This window comes from Siphateles boraxobius, unplaced genomic scaffold, assembly GCF_051911475.1.
Source record: "Siphateles boraxobius isolate OS27281-9 unplaced genomic scaffold, OSU_SipBor_1 25, whole genome shotgun sequence".
Lineage (NCBI taxonomy): Eukaryota > Metazoa > Chordata > Actinopteri > Cypriniformes > Leuciscidae > Siphateles > Siphateles boraxobius.
The window spans coordinates 28,634,929-28,651,969 of NW_027508866.1; positions in this window are offsets into that span (position 1 = coordinate 28,634,929).

A 17,041-nucleotide genomic window follows, 5' to 3' on the forward strand; every position below is an offset into this window, starting at 1 on the left:
ATACGAAGCTCTTCTGAAACCTTTTGAGGAGCCTTTTTGACCAGAAAAAAAGTTAAACGGCCCGATATGGGCTACTTTCTGGCAGACTTGACTTTTAACATCAGAAAGAGCCCATAAGTAGGATACGAAGCTCTTTTGAACCTTTTGAGGAGCCTTTTTGACCACAGAAAAAAAGTTAAACGGCCCGATATGGGCTAATTTCTGGCGGACTTGACTTTTAACATCAGAAACAGCCCATAAGAAGGATACAAAGCTCTTTTGAACCTTTTGAGTAGCCTTTTTGACCCCCCAAAAAAGTTTAAACGGCCCGATATGGGCTAATGTCTGTCAGACTTGACTTTTAACATCAGAAAGAGCCCATAAGAAGAATACAAAGCTCCTTTAAACCTTTTAAGGAACCTTTTTGACCAGAAAAAAAAGTTTAAACGGCCCGATATGGGCTACTGTCTGGCGGATTTGACTTTTTACACGTTAGAAAGAGCCCATAAGACGGATACAAAGCTCTTTTGAACCTTTTGAGGAGCCTTTTTGACCAGATTTTTTTTTTCAAACGGCCGGATATTGGCTATTGTCTGGCTGACTTCACTTTTAACTTCAGAAAGAGCCCATAAGTAGGACACAAAGCTCTTTTAAACCTTTCAAGGAGCCTTTTTGACCAGACAAAAAAGTTCAAACGGCCCGATATGGGTTACTGTCTGGCGAACTTGACTTTTAACATTAGAAAGGGCCCATAAGCAGGAAAGGATGCTCTTTTGAACCTTTTGAGGAGCCTTTTTGACCAGAAAAAAAAGTTTTAACGGCACGGATATGGACAACTGTCTGGCGGACTTGACTTTTAACATCAGAAAGAGCCCATAAGAAAGATACAAAGCTCTTTTAAACCTTTTAAGGAGCCTTTTTGACCAGTAAAAAAGTTCAAACAGCCCGATCAGGACTAGTGTCTGGCGGACTTGACTTTTAACATCAGAAAGGGCCCATAAGAAGGATACGAAGCTATTCATAACCTTTTGAGGAGTCTTTTTGACCAGAAAAAAAAGTTCAAACGGCCCGATCTGGACTACTGTCTGGCGGACTTGACTTTTAACATCAGAAAAAAACATAAGAAGGATACAAAGCTGTTTTAAACCTTTTGAGGAGACTTTTTGACCAGAAAAAAAGTTCAAACGGCCTGATCAGACTAGTGTCTGGCGGACTTGACTTTTTACACTTTAGATAGAGCCCATTAGAAGGATACAAAGCTATTTTGAACCTTTTGAGGAGCCTTTTTGACAAAAAAATTTTTTGCAAACGGCCTGATATTGCATATTGCCTGGCTTACTTGACTTTTAACTACAGAAAGAGCTCATAAGTAGGATAACGAATCTCTTTTGAACCTTTTGAGGATCCGTTTTGACCAGAATAAAAAGTTCAAACGGCCCGATATGGGCTACTGTCTGGCGGACTTGACTTTTAACATCAGAAAAAAACATAAGAAGGATACAAAGCTGTTTTAAACCTTTTGAGGAGACTTTTTACCAGAAAAAAAGTTCAAACGGCCTGATCGGACTAGTGTCTGGCGGACTTGACTTTTTACACTTTAGATAGAGCCCATTAGAAGGATACGAAGCTATTTTGAACCTTTTGAGGAGCCTTTTTGACCAGAATTTTTTTTTCAAACGGCCCGATATGGGCTACTTTCTGGCGGACTTGATTTTTAACATCAGAAAGAGCCCATAAGAAGGATACATAGCTCTTTTGAACCTTTTGAGGAGCCTTTTTGACCAGAAAAAAAGTTCTCACGGCCCAATATGGACTACTCTCTGGCAGACTTGACTTTTTAAACTTTAGAAACAACCCATAAGAAGGATACAAAGCTCTTTTGAACCTTTTGAGGAGCCTTTTTGTCCAGAAAAAAAGTTCAAACGGCCCGATATGGGCTACTTTCTGGCGGATTTGACTTTTAACATCAGAAAGAGCCCATGAGAAGGATACAAAGCTCTTTTGAACCTTTTGAGGAGCCTTTTTGACCAGAAAAAAAGTTCAAACGGCCCCGATAAGGGCTACTTTCTGGCCGACACTACTTTTAACATCAGAAAGAGCCAATAAAGGATACAAAGCTCTTTTCAACCTTTTGAGGAGCCTTTTTGACCAGAAGAAAAAGTTCAAACGGCCCGATATGGGTTACTGTCTGGCGGACTTGACTTTTAACATCAGAAAGAGCCCATAAGAAGGATACGAAGCTCTTTTGAACCTTTTGAGGAGTCTTTTTGACCAGAAAAAAAAGTTCAAACGGCCCGATATGAGCTACTATCTGGCGGACTTGACTGTTTACACTTTAGAAAGAGCCCATAAGAAGGATACGAAGCTCTTCTGAACCTTTTGAGGAGCCTTTTTGACCAGAAAAAAAAGTTCAAACGGCCCGATATGGGCTACTTTCTGGCGGACTTGACTTTTTACACTTTAGAAAGAGCCCATGAGAAGGATACAAAGCTCTTCTGAACCTTTTGAGGAGCCTTTTTGACCAGAAAAAAAAGTTCAAACAGCCCTGATAAGGGCTACTGTCTGGCGGACTTGACTTTTAACATTAGAAAGAGCCCATAAGAAGGATACGAAGCTCTTCTGAACCTTTTGAGGAGCCTTTTTGACCAGAAAAAAAAGTTCAAACGTCCCCGATAAGGGCTACTGTCTGGCGTACTTGACTTTTAACATCAGAAAGAGCCCATAAGAAGGATACAAAGCACTTTTGAACCTTTTGACGAGCCTTTTTGACCATAAAAAAAAATTCTAAAGGCCCCTATACGGGCTACTGTCTGGCGGACTTGACTTTTAACATCAGAAAGAGCCCTTAATAAGGATACAAAGCTCTTCTGAACCTTTTGAGGAGCCTTTTTGACCAGGAAAGTAAGTTCAAACGGCCCGGATACCTGCTACTGTGTGGCGGACTTGACTTTTAACATCAGAAAGTGCCCATAAGAAGGATACGAAGCTCTTCTGAACCTTTTGAGGAGCCATTTTGACCAGAAGAAAAAGTCAAAATGGCCCCAATACGGGCTACTGTCTGGCAGACTTGACTTTTTACACTTTAGAAAGAGCCCATAAGAAGAATACAAAGCTCTTTTGAACCTTTTGAGGAGCCTTTTTGACCAGAAAAAAAGTTTAAACGGCCCGATATGGGCTATTGTCCGGCGGACTTGACTTTATGCACTTTAGAAAGAGCCCAAAAGAAGGATACGAAGCTCTTCTGAACCTTTTGAGGAGCCTTTTTGACCAGAAAAAAAAGTTCAAACGGCCCGATATGGGCTACTTTCTGGCAGACTTGACTTTTAACATCAGAAAGAGCCCATAAGTAGGATACGAAGCTCTTTTGTAACCTTTTGAGGAGCCTTTTTGACCACAGAAAAAAAGTTAAACGGCCCGATATGGGCTACTCTCTGGCGGACTTGACTTTTAACATCAGAAACAGCCCATAAGAAGGATACAAAGCTCTTTTGAACCTTTTGAGTAGCATTTTTGACCCCCCAAAAAAGTTTAAACGGCCCGATATGGGCTAATGTCTGTCAGACTTGACTTTTAACATCAGAAAGAGCCCATAAGAAGAATACAAAGCTCCTTTAAACCTTTTAAGGAACCTTTTTGACCAGAAAAAAAAGTTTAAACGGCCCGATATGGGCTACTGTCTGGCGGATTTGACTTTTTACACGTTAGAAAGAGCCTATAAGACGGATACAAAGCTCTTTTGAACCTTTTGAGGAGCCTTTTTGACCAGATTTTTTTTTTCAAACGGCCGGATATTGGCTATTGTCTGGCTGACTTAACTTTTAACTTCAGAAAGAGCCCATAAGTAGGACACAAAGCTCTTTTAAACCTTTTAAGGAGACTTTTTGACCAGACAAAAAAGTTCAAACGGCCCGATCGGGACTACTGTCTGGCGAACTTGACTTTTAACATTAGAAAGGGCCCATAAGCAGGAAAGGATGCTCTTTTGAACCTTTTGAGGAGCCTTTTTGACCAGAAAAAAAAGTTTTAACGGCCCCGATATGGACAACTGTCTGGCGGACTTGACTTTTAACATCAGAAAGAGCCCATAAGAAAGATACAAAGCTCTTTTAAACCTTTAAAGGAGCCTTTTTGACCAGTAAAAAAAGTTCAAACAGCCCGATTTGGACTAGTGTCTGGCGAACTTGACTTTTAACATCAGAAAAGAGCCCATAAGAAGGATACGAAGCTATTTTGAACCTTTTGAGGAGTCTTTTTGACCAGAAAAAAAAGTTCAAACGGCCCGATCTGGACTACTGTCTGGCGGACTTGACTTTTAACATCAGAAAAAAACATAAGAAGGATACAAAGCTGTTTTAAACCTTTTGAGGAGACTTTGACCAGAAAAAAAGTTCAAACGGCCTGATCAGACTAGTGTCTGGCGGACTTGACTTTTTACACTTTAGATAGAGCCCATTAGAAGGATACAAAGCTATTTTGAACCTTTTGAGGAGCCTTTTTGACAAAAAATTTTTTTGCAAACTGCCTGATATTGCATATTGCCTGGCTGACTTGACTTTTAACTACAGAAAGAGCTCATAGGTAGGATAACGATTCTCTTTTGAACCTTTTGAGGATCCGTTTTGACCAGAATAAAAAGTTCAAACGGCCCGATATGGGCTACTGTCTGGCGGACTTGACTTTTAACATCAGAAAAAAACATAAGAAGGATACAAAGCTGTTTTAAACCTTTTGAGGAGACTTTTTGACCAGAATAAAAGTTCAAACGGCCTGATCGGACTAGTGTCTGGCGGACTTGACTTTTTACACTTTAGATAGAGCCCATTAGAAGGATACGAAGCTATTTTGAACCTTTTGAGGAGCCTTTTTGACCAGAATTTTTTTTCAAACGGCCCGATATGGGCTACTTTCTGGCGGACTTGACTTTTAACATCAGAAAGAGCCCATAAGAAGTATACAAAGCTCTTCTGAACCTTTTGAGGAGACATTTTGACCAGAAAAAAAAGTTAAAACGGGCCCAATACGGGCTACTGTCTGGCGGACTTGACTTTTTACATTTTATAAAGAGCCTATAGGAAGAATACAAACCTCTTTTGAACCTTTTGAGGAGCCTTTTTGACCAGAAAAAAAAGTTCTCACGGCCCAATATGGACTACTCTCTGGCAGACTTGACTTTTTAAACTTTAGAAACAACCCATAAGAAGGATACAAAGCTCTTTTGAACCTTTTGAGGAGCCTTTTTGTCCAGAAAAAAAGTTCAAACGGCCCGATATGGGCTACTTTCTGGCGGATTTGACTTTTAACATCAGAAAGAGCACATGAGAAGGATACAAAGCTCTTTTGAACCTTTTGAGGAGCCTTTTTGACCAGAAAAAAAGTTCAAACGGCCCCAATAAGGGCTACTGTCTGGCCGACTTGACTTTTAACATCAGAAAGAGCCAATAAAGGATACAAAGCTCTTTTCAACCTTTTGAGGAGCCTTTTTGACCAGAACAAAAAGTTCAAACGGCCCGATATGGGTTACTGTCTGGCGGACTTGACTTTTAACATCAGAAAGAGCCCATAAGAAGGATACGAAGCTCTTTTGAACCTTTTGAGGAGTCTTTTTGACCAGAAAAAAAAGTTCAAACGGCCCGATATGAGCTACTATCTGGCGGACTTGACTGTTTACACTTTAGAAAGAGCCCATAAGAAGGATACGAAGCTCTTCTGAACCTTTTGAGGAGCCTTTTTGACCAGAAAAAAAAGTTCAAACGGCCCGATATGGGCTACTTTCTGGCGGACTTGACTTTTTACACTTTAGAAAGAGCCCATGAGAAGGATACGAAGCTCTTCTGAACCTTTTGAGGAGCCTTTTTGACCAGAAAAAAAAGTTCAAACGTCCCCGATAAGGGCTACTGTCTGGCGGACTTGACTTTTAACATCAGAAAGAGCCCATAAGAAGTATACAAAGGTCTTCTGAACCTTTTGAGGAGCCATTTTGACCAGAAAAAAAAGTTAAAACGGCCCCAATACGGGCTACTGTCTGGCGGACTTCACTTTTAACATCAGAAAGAGCCCATAAGAAGTATACAAAGCTCTTCTGAACCTTTTGAGGAGACATTTTGACCAGAAAAAAAAGTTAAAACGGCCCCAATACGGGCTACTGTCTGGCAGACTTGACTTTTTACATTTTACAAAGAGCCTATAGGAAGAATACAAACCTCTTTTGAACCTTTTGAGGAGTCTTTTTGACCAGAGAAAAAAGTTTAAACGGCCCGATATCATTTACATTTATTCACTTAGCTGACGCTTTTATCCAAAGCGACCTACTAGAAGCGAATTGCTAGATATGTCAGAGGTCGCACGCCTCTGGAGCAACTAGGGGTTAAGTGTCTTGCGCAGGAACACATTGGTGTCTCACAGAGGATTCGAACCCAGGTCTCTCACACCAAAGGCATATGTCTTATCCACTGCGCCATCACCACCCGATAAGGGCTACTGTCTGGCGGACTTGACTTTTAACATCAGAAAGAGCCCATAAGAAGGATACGAAGCTCTTTTGAACCTTTTGAGGAGCCTTTTTGACCAGAAAAAAAAGTTCAAACGGCCTTGATAAGGGCTACTGGCTGGTGGACTTGACTTTTAACATCAGAAAGAGCCCATAAGAAGGATACGAAGCAATTTTGAACCTTTTGAGGAGCCTTTTTCACCAAAAAAAAAAGTTCAAGTGGCCCCTATATGGGCTATTGTCTGGCGGACTTGACTACAACATCAGAAAGAGCCCATAAGAAGGATACAAACCTCTTTTGAACCTTTTGAGGAGCCTTTTTGACCAGAAGAAAAAGTTAAAACGGCCCCAATACGGGCTACTTTCTGGCAGACTTGACTTTTTACACTTTAGAAAGAGCCCATAAGAAGAATACAAAGCTCTTTTGAACCTTTTGAGGAGCCTTTTTGACCAGAAAAAAAAGTTTAAACGTCCTGATATGGACTGCTGTCTGGCGGACTTGACTTTTTGAACTTTAGAAAGAGCCCAAAAGAAGGATACAAAGCTCTTTTGAACCTTTTGAGGTGCCTTTTTGACCAGAAAAAAAAGTTTAAACGGCCTGATATGGACTGCTGTCTGGCGGACTTGACTTTTAACATCAGAAAGAGCCCATAAGAAGGATACGAAGCTCTTTTGAACCTTTCGAGGAGCCTTTTTGACCAGAAAAAAAAGTTCAAACGGCCCGATATAGGCTACTGTCTGGCGGAATTGACTTTTTTACACTTTAGAAAGAATCCATAAGAAGGATACAAAGCTCTTTTGAACCTTTTGAGGAGACTTTTTGACCAGAAAAAAAAGTTCAAACGGCCCGATATAGGCTACTGTATGGCGGACTTGACTTTTAACATCAGAAAGAGCCCATAAGAAGGATACAAAGCTCTTTTGAACCTTTTGAGGAGCCTTTTTGACCAGAAAAAAAGTTCAAACGGCCCCAATAAGGGCTACTGTCTGGCCGACTTGACTTTTAACATCAGAAAGAGCCAATAAAGGATACAAAGCTCTTTTCAACCTTTTGAGGAGCCTTTTTGACCAGAAAAAAAGTTTAAACGGCCCGATATGGGCTATTGTCCGGCGGACTTGACTTTATGCACTTTAGAAAGAGCCCAAAAGAAGGATACGAAGCTCTTCTGAACCTTTTGAGGAGCCTTTTTGACCAGAAAAAAAAGTTCAAACGGCCCGATATGGGCTACTTTCTGGCAGACTTGACTTTTAACATCAGAAAGAGCCCATAAGTAGGATACGAAGCTCTTTTGTAACCTTTTGAGGAGCCTTTTTGACCACAGAAAAAAAGTTAAACGGCCCGATATGGGCTACTCTCTGGCGGACTTGACTTTTAACATCAGAAACAGCCCATAAGAAGGATACAAAGCTCTTTTGAACCTTTTGAGTAGCATTTTTGACCCCCCAAAAAAGTTTAAACGGCCCGATATGGGCTAATGTCTGTCAGACTTGACTTTTAACATCAGAAAGAGCCCATAAGAAGAATACAAAGCTCCTTTAAACCTTTTAAGGAACCTTTTTGACCAGAAAAAAAAGTTTAAACGGCCCGATATGGGCTACTGTCTGGCGGATTTGACTTTTTACACGTTAGAAAGAGCCTATAAGACGGATACAAAGCTCTTTTGAACCTTTTGAGGAGCCTTTTTGACCAGATTTTTTTTTTCAAACGGCCGGATATTGGCTATTGTCTGGCTGACTTAACTTTTAACTTCAGAAAGAGCCCATAAGTAGGACACAAAGCTCTTTTAAACCTTTTAAGGAGACTTTTTGACCAGACAAAAAAGTTCAAACGGCCCGATCGGGACTACTGTCTGGCGAACTTGACTTTTAACATTAGAAAGGGCCCATAAGCAGGAAAGGATGCTCTTTTGAACCTTTTGAGGAGCCTTTTTGACCAGAAAAAAAAGTTTTAACGGCCCCGATATGGACAACTGTCTGGCGGACTTGACTTTTAACATCAGAAAGAGCCCATAAGAAAGATACAAAGCTCTTTTAAACCTTTAAAGGAGCCTTTTTGACCAGTAAAAAAAGTTCAAACAGCCCGATTTGGACTAGTGTCTGGCGAACTTGACTTTTAACATCAGAAAGAGCCCATAAGAAGGATACGAAGCTATTTTGAACCTTTTGAGGAGTCTTTTTGACCAGAAAAAAAAGTTCAAACGGCCCGATCTGGACTACTGTCTGGCGGACTTGACTTTTAACATCAGAAAAAAACATAAGAAGGATACAAAGCTGTTTTAAACCTTTTGAGGAGACTTTGACCAGAAAAAAAGTTCAAACGGCCTGATCAGACTAGTGTCTGGCGGACTTGACTTTTTACACTTTAGATAGAGCCCATTAGAAGGATACAAAGCTATTTTGAACCTTTTGAGGAGCCTTTTTGACAAAAAATTTTTTTGCAAACTGCCTGATATTGCATATTGCCTGGCTGACTTGACTTTTAACTACAGAAAGAGCTCATAGGTAGGATAACGATTCTCTTTTGAACCTTTTGAGGATCCGTTTTGACCAGAATAAAAAGTTCAAACGGCCCGATATGGGCTACTGTCTGGCGGACTTGACTTTTAACATCAGAAAAAAACATAAGAAGGATACAAAGCTGTTTTAAACCTTTTGAGGAGACTTTTTGACCAGAATAAAAGTTCAAACGGCCTGATCGGACTAGTGTCTGGCGGACTTGACTTTTTACACTTTAGATAGAGCCCATTAGAAGGATACGAAGCTATTTTGAACCTTTTGAGGAGCCTTTTTGACCAGAATTTTTTTTCAAACGGCCCGATATGGGCTACTTTCTGGCGGACTTGACTTTTAACATCAGAAAGAGCCCATAAGAAGTATACAAAGCTCTTCTGAACCTTTTGAGGAGACATTTTGACCAGAAAAAAAAGTTAAAACGGGCCCAATACGGGCTACTGTCTGGCGGACTTGACTTTTTACATTTTATAAAGAGCCTATAGGAAGAATACAAACCTCTTTTGAACCTTTTGAGGAGCCTTTTTGACCAGAAAAAAAAGTTCTCACGGCCCAATATGGACTACTCTCTGGCAGACTTGACTTTTTAAACTTTAGAAACAACCCATAAGAAGGATACAAAGCTCTTTTGAACCTTTTGAGGAGCCTTTTTGTCCAGAAAAAAAGTTCAAACGGCCCGATATGGGCTACTTTCTGGCGGATTTGACTTTTAACATCAGAAAGAGCACATGAGAAGGATACAAAGCTCTTTTGAACCTTTTGAGGAGCCTTTTTGACCAGAAAAAAAGTTCAAACGGCCCCAATAAGGGCTACTGTCTGGCCGACTTGACTTTTAACATCAGAAAGAGCCAATAAAGGATACAAAGCTCTTTTCAACCTTTTGAGGAGCCTTTTTGACCAGAACAAAAAGTTCAAACGGCCCGATATGGGTTACTGTCTGGCGGACTTGACTTTTAACATCAGAAAGAGCCCATAAGAAGGATACGAAGCTCTTTTGAACCTTTTGAGGAGTCTTTTTGACCAGAAAAAAAAGTTCAAACGGCCCGATATGAGCTACTATCTGGCGGACTTGACTGTTTACACTTTAGAAAGAGCCCATAAGAAGGATACGAAGCTCTTCTGAACCTTTTGAGGAGCCTTTTTGACCAGAAAAAAAAGTTCAAACGGCCCGATATGGGCTACTTTCTGGCGGACTTGACTTTTTACACTTTAGAAAGAGCCCATGAGAAGGATACGAAGCTCTTCTGAACCTTTTGAGGAGCCTTTTTGACCAGAAAAAAAAGTTCAAACGTCCCCGATAAGGGCTACTGTCTGGCGGACTTGACTTTTAACATCAGAAAGAGCCCATAAGAAGTATACAAAGGTCTTCTGAACCTTTTGAGGAGCCATTTTGACCAGAAAAAAAAGTTAAAACGGCCCCAATACGGGCTACTGTCTGGCGGACTTGACTTTTTACATTTTATAAAGAGCCTATAGGAAGAATACAAACCTCTTTTGAACCTTTTGAGGAGCCTTTTTGACCAGAGAAAAAAGTTTAAACAGCCAGATATCATTTATTCACTTAGCTGACGCTTTTATCCAAAGTGATTTACAATTGGTAGATATGGCAGAGGTTTCACACCTCTGAAGCAACTAGGGGTTAAGTGTCTTGCTCAGGGACACATTGGTGTCTCACAGTGGATTCGAACCCGGGTCTCTCACAACAAAGGCATGTGATTTATCCACTGCGCCATCACCACCCGATATGGACTGCTGTCTGGCGGACTTGACTTTTAACATCAGAAAGAGCCCATAAGAAGGATACGAAGCTCTTTTGAACCATTTGAGGAGCCTTTTTGACCAGAAAAAAAAGTTCAAACGTCCCCGATAAGGGCTACTGTCTGGCGGACTTCACTTTTAACATCAGAAAGAGCCCATAAGAAGTATACAAAGCTCTTCTGAACCTTTTGAGGAGACATTTTGACCAGAAAAAAAAGTTAAAACGGCCCCAATACGGGCTACTGTCTGGCGGACTTGACTTTTTACATTTTACAAAGAGCCTATAGGAAGAATACAAACCTCTTTTGAACCTTTTGAGGAGTCTTTTTGACCAGAGAAAAAAGTTTAAACGGCCCGATATCATTTACATTTATTCACTTAGCTGACGCTTTTATCCAAAGCGACCTACTAGAAGCGAATTGCTAGATATGTCAGAGGTCGCACGCCTCTGGAGCAACTAGGGGTTAAGTGTCTTGCGCAGGAACACATTGGTGTCTCACAGAGGATTCGAACCCAGGTCTCTCACACCAAAGGCATATGTCTTATCCACTGCGCCATCACCACCCGATAAGGGCTACTGTCTGGCGGACTTGACTTTTAACATCAGAAAGAGCCCATAAGAAGGATACGAAGCTCTTTTGAACCTTTTGAGGAGCCTTTTTGACCAGAAAAAAAAGTTCAAACGGCCTTGATAAGGGCTACTGTCTGGTGGACTTGACTTTTAACATCAGAAAGAGCCCATAAGAAGGATACGAAGCAATTTTGAACCTTTTGAGGAGCCTTTTTCACCAAAAAAAAAAGTTCAAGTGGCCCCTATATGGGCTATTGTCTGGCGGACTTGACTACAACATCAGAAAGAGCCCATAAGAAGGATACAAACCTCTTTTGAACCTTTTGAGGAGCCTTTTTGACCAGAAGAAAAAGTTAAAACGGCCCCAATACGGGCTACTTTCTGGCAGACTTGACTTTTTACACTTTAGAAAGAGCCCATAAGAAGAATACAAAGCTCTTTTGAACCTTTTGAGGAGCCTTTTTGACCAGAAAAAAAAGTTTAAACGTCCTGATATGGACTGCTGTCTGGCGGACTTGACTTTTTGAACTTTAGAAAGAGCCCAAAAGAAGGATACAAAGCTCTTTTGAACCTTTTGAGGTGCCTTTTTGACCAGAAAAAAAAGTTTAAACGGCCTGATATGGACTGCTGTCTGGCGGACTTGACTTTTAACATCAGAAAGAGCCCATAAGAAGGATACGAAGCTCTTTTGAACCTTTCGAGGAGCCTTTTTGACCAGAAAAAAAAGTTCAAACGGCCCGATATAGGCTACTGTCTGGCGGAATTGACTTTTTTACACTTTAGAAAGAATCCATAAGAAGGATACAAAGCTCTTTTGAACCTTTTGAGGAGACTTTTTGACCAGAAAAAAAAGTTCAAACGGCCCGATATAGGCTACTGTATGGCGGACTTGACTTTTAACATCAGAAAGAGCCCATAAGAAGGATACAAAGCTCTTTTGAACCTTTTGAGGAGCCTTTTTGACCAGAAAAAAAGTTTAAACGGCCCGATATGGGCTACTGTCTGGCGGACTTGACTTTATGCACTTTAGAAAGAGCCCAAAAGAAGGATACGAAGCTCTTCTGAACCTTTTGAGGAGCCTTTTTGACCAGAAAAAAAAGTTCAAACGACCCGATATGGGCTACTTTCTGGCGGACTTGACTTTTAACATCAGAAAGGGCCCATAAGTAAGATACGAAGCTCTTTTGAACCTTTTGAGGAGCCTTTTTGACCAGAAAAAAAAGTTCAAACGGCCCGATATGGGCTACTGTCAGGAATCAATCAGATTCATTCCCATCCACCACTCAAAGGTCACTCTCCCCGGAATATTAACCAGTCACACCTGTTCACAATCAGTCACCTCGTTACCCAGCCCTATAAAACACTCACGCACACCCCAGTCATTGTCAAGCCTCCAACAGGAGAAGACCGTTACCCACGATTTCCCGAAGTTTCCAAGTCTGCCAACGAAGATCCATCACGTAACTATACTCACCCCTGAATATACTCACCTTTGTCTCCCTGTCTTGCTGTCTCCAGTATTCCAGTCTGGTTCCCTGTTTCCCGAGTCCTGCCATTTGAATCCAAGTGCTCCACGTGTCCACCGAGATCTCCCTGTTCCTCCCTGGATCTGAAACAGAAAAGTATTCGTATCACTGGACATTGTCTACCCACGTCCAACTCTCTGAAGAAGGGTCTGCTCACCTGGGATCCTCTGCACGACGTGATCGTCAACGCACCTGCACATGAACTTTGTCTCTGCACATATATCACTGTAAATAAACTCACGTTTGCTTTCACTTACCTCCGCCTCTGTGCCTGTATCCTGACAGAAGGCTTGACCAGAACAGAAAAGTGAAACAGCGCGATGGAAGCTACCCGCCATGGTGATAACCCTGTACAGTCTACAGCCGCTGTTCAAAATTCCGGTCAGTCTACGCTCAGCACTTCCGCAGACTCCACTTCTTCGATGATATGCTTCGCTAACCAAGCATCACGTCCAGCGCCATTCTCCGGACGGGCGGAGGATTGCAACGGGTTCCTGCTTCAGTGTTCGCTCGCTCTGGAACAGCAAAATCAGTTATATCCCACAGAAAGATCGAAAATCGCTTTTATCATCCAACAGTTATCCGGGGCTGCTTTGAGATGGGCTGAAACCATGTGGTTACAGGAGTCCACTACAACCTCATTGGTACAAGGGTTTGTAGACCATTTTAAAGAAGTTTTCGGACGACCAGTTGATGATTCTTCCACCAGTGACAAACTACTGCAACTCCAAGGTCGAAGATCGGTTTCTGAGTATTCGTTGGAATTTCGCACTTTAGCCTCTGCAAGTGGGTGGAACGAGAAGGCGCTCATTTCTGTTTACCGACGTGGTCTGAATCCTGCTCTCCGTCTGCAAATGGCGATATATGATGACAGTCTGGGTGTTGAAAAATTTATCCAACAAGCTCTCCGTGTGCATCAACGATCTCAGGGCTGTTATCTAGAAAATCGCCGACCCACTAGTAATTCTCAGTATCCCACGGAAGCTCCGCCCGAAGATGGAGAAAAGATGCAATTGGATACTTACCGACTGTCCCCAGCGGAACGTGCCCGGCGCCGTGAACTCAGGTTATGTTTGTATTGTGGAATGGGAGGACACTTTCGTCAGTCATGTCCGACTCGACCCCCCAGAATGCTTGTGAGTTCTGTCTTTACGGCCGATTCGGTATCAGCCCCACTAACTATTTCAGTGATCTTAAAATCCACGACTTTCCATGTTTCTGCCACAGCCATAGTGGACTCCGGGTCGGCAGGAAACTTCATTTCCGGACGGCTCTGCCAAAAACTCCAGCTCGAGAAATCAGCCACCGCCAGACCATACTCCATCCATGCAGTGACGGGTGAAACCATAAATAAGGGGTATGTCACAGCTCAGATTAAACCCATCATCCTGGGTGTCGAAAATACACATCACGAACTTTTTGAACCTTTCATATTAGAGAACAGTCAGACTGATCTAATTCTGGGTCGCCCATGGCTTATTCGACATCAACCCAATATCAACTGGTCATCTGGTAAGATCCTGAACTGGGGGTGTAGGTGTGCATCCAGAACTGCCGAGTTGGCGACCACATCCATCGTTGATGCACCTAACATTGTCCCAGTAAACTCAACCTCCATCGAAAGCCCCACTGAGAGTCTGTCCGTTTCCATACCTACCTGTTATTCCTCGTTTGCAGATGTGTTCAATCCTGTCGAGGCTGCTAAATTACCCCCTCATCGAGCTTGGGATTGTGCGATCGACCTTGTTCCAGGAGAACCCATTCCTAAGGGACGAATCTACTCCCTGTCTATTCCCGAACAGAAAGCCATGCAACAGTACATTGAAGAGGCTCTGAAACAGGGGTATATCCGTTCCTCCACGTCACCTGCTGCTGCCAGCTTTTTCTTTGTTCCTAAGAAGGATGGCGGACTACGTCCTTGTATCGACTATCGAACCCTGAACAGAATAACCGTGAAGTTCAGCTATCCACTACCGTTGGTTCCTTCCTCACTGGAGCAACTGCGTGAGGCCAAGATGTTCACTAAACTGGACTTGAGGAGCGCATATAACCTCATCCGAATTCGAGAAGGCGACGAATGGAAAACCGCGTTCATCACCCCTGCTGGCCACTACGAATATTTGGTTATGCCGTATGGACTGGTCAACGCTCCTTCCATCTTTCAAAGCTTTATGGACGAGGTATTCCGAGATTATCTGAACCGATTCGTAATAATCTATATCGATGACATTTTAATCTATTCCAAGGATCCAGTGGAACACCAACGACACGTCTCCTTAGTCCTCCAACGGCTACGTGAGTTCTCTTTGTTCCTAAAAGCAGAAAAATGCTCATTTCACCAAACTTCAGTCGAATTCCTAGGCTATCAACTCAGTGAAAGAGGAGTACAGATGGACGATCGCAAGACCAAGGCGATCACTTCCTGGCCAACCCCACAGACGGTAAAAGAATTGCAAAGATTCCTTGGCTTTGCCAACTTTTATCGGAGGTTCGTTCACCAGTACAGCCTGCTAACAGCTCCTCTAACGTCACTCCTAAAGGGAAAGCCAAAAACGCTGCTCTGGACTGAGGAAGCCGACCACGCATTCCAGTCTTTGAAAACCGCCTTCACCACTGCCCCTCTACTCCGACATCCTAATCCCGAAGAGATGTTCATCGTAGAAGTCGATGCCTCCACCACTGGAGTAGGAGCAGTGTTGTCTCAGTATTCCAATTTGTCACCCAAACCTATGCCATGTGCGTTCTTCTCCCACAAGTTATCACCCGCCGAAGTAAACTATGATATCGGCAATCGGGAACTCCTGGCGGTAAAACTTGCGCTTGAAGAATGGCGACACTGGTTGGAGGGCGCCAAACACCCGTTCCTGGTTCTCACCGACCATAAGAACCTCCAGTATCTGAAAGAAGCAAAACGACTCAATCCACTCCAGGCTAGATGGGCGCTTTTCTTCACTCGATTTCACTTCCAGATCTCCTATCGTCCAGGCTCCAAGAACGTCCGAGCGGATGCTCTGTCTCGTCTCCATGCTCCTGAAACTCACCATGAAGAACCCGAGAACATCTTGCCAGAGAAAATCTTTGTCAATCCCATTCAGTGGGACTTAAACGAACAACTGATGGAATTGTCTCGAAACCAACCCAGTCCTACGGAATGCCCAGCTGGGAAAATCTACGTACCCGATGAATTCCGTATATCACTTATCTCCTCAGCGCACTCCTCCGTTGGTACGGGTCACCCAGGAGTCACCAAAACCTGCTCCACTCTCCAAAACTGCTACTGGTGGCCCAACATGCTCCGAGACGTCAAATCATTCATCCAGGGGTGCATCCTATGTGCAATGAACAAAAACCCTCGTCATTTGCCCGCAGGAAAACTCATGCCTCTACCCGTTCCCCAAAGACTCTGGTCGCATATTGGGGTGGATTTTGTGACTGATCTTCCACCCTCCGAAGAGAACACCTGCATCCTGGTGGCCGTCGACCGCTTTTCGAAAGCGTGTAAGCTGATTCCCCTGAGAAACTTACCCACAGCATTTGCAACCGCAGAACTTTTAATGGAACATGTCTTCCGGAATTGCGGCCTCCCAGAGGACATTGTATCAGATAGGGGGCCTCAATTCATTTCAAAAGTTTGGCGAGCCTTCTTTGCACTGATGAATGTCACCGTAAGTCTCACTTCAGGGTATCACCCACAGGCTAATGGTCAGGCAGAACGAAAAATCCAGGACGTCAGCCGTTTCCTCCGAACTTTCTGCCATGCCAATCAGCACCTCTGGAGTCGTTACCTCGTGTGGGCAGAGTATGCCCAAAATTCCCTTAGACAAACCTCCACCAACCTGACTCCGTTCCAATGCATTCTGGGTTACCAACCTCCACTGTTCCCGTGGTCCGGGGAACCCTCAGAAGTCCCAGCAGTTAACGCCTGGTTCCGGGACAGTGAGAGAATATGGAACCAAGCTCACCATCACCTCCAACAAGCCATAAACCGCCACAGTCACTTTGCAGACGCTCACCGAAGCAACACCCCCGAATACCAACCTGGACAATTGGTTTGGCTCTCAACAAAAGATATCCGGTTGAGACTACCCTGTCGCAAGTTAAGTCCAAGATACATCGGTCCGTTTCCCATAACAAGACAAATCAATCCAGTTACCTACCAGCTCCGTCTGCCAAGTCACTACCGCATCCACCCCTCATTCCATGTTTCCC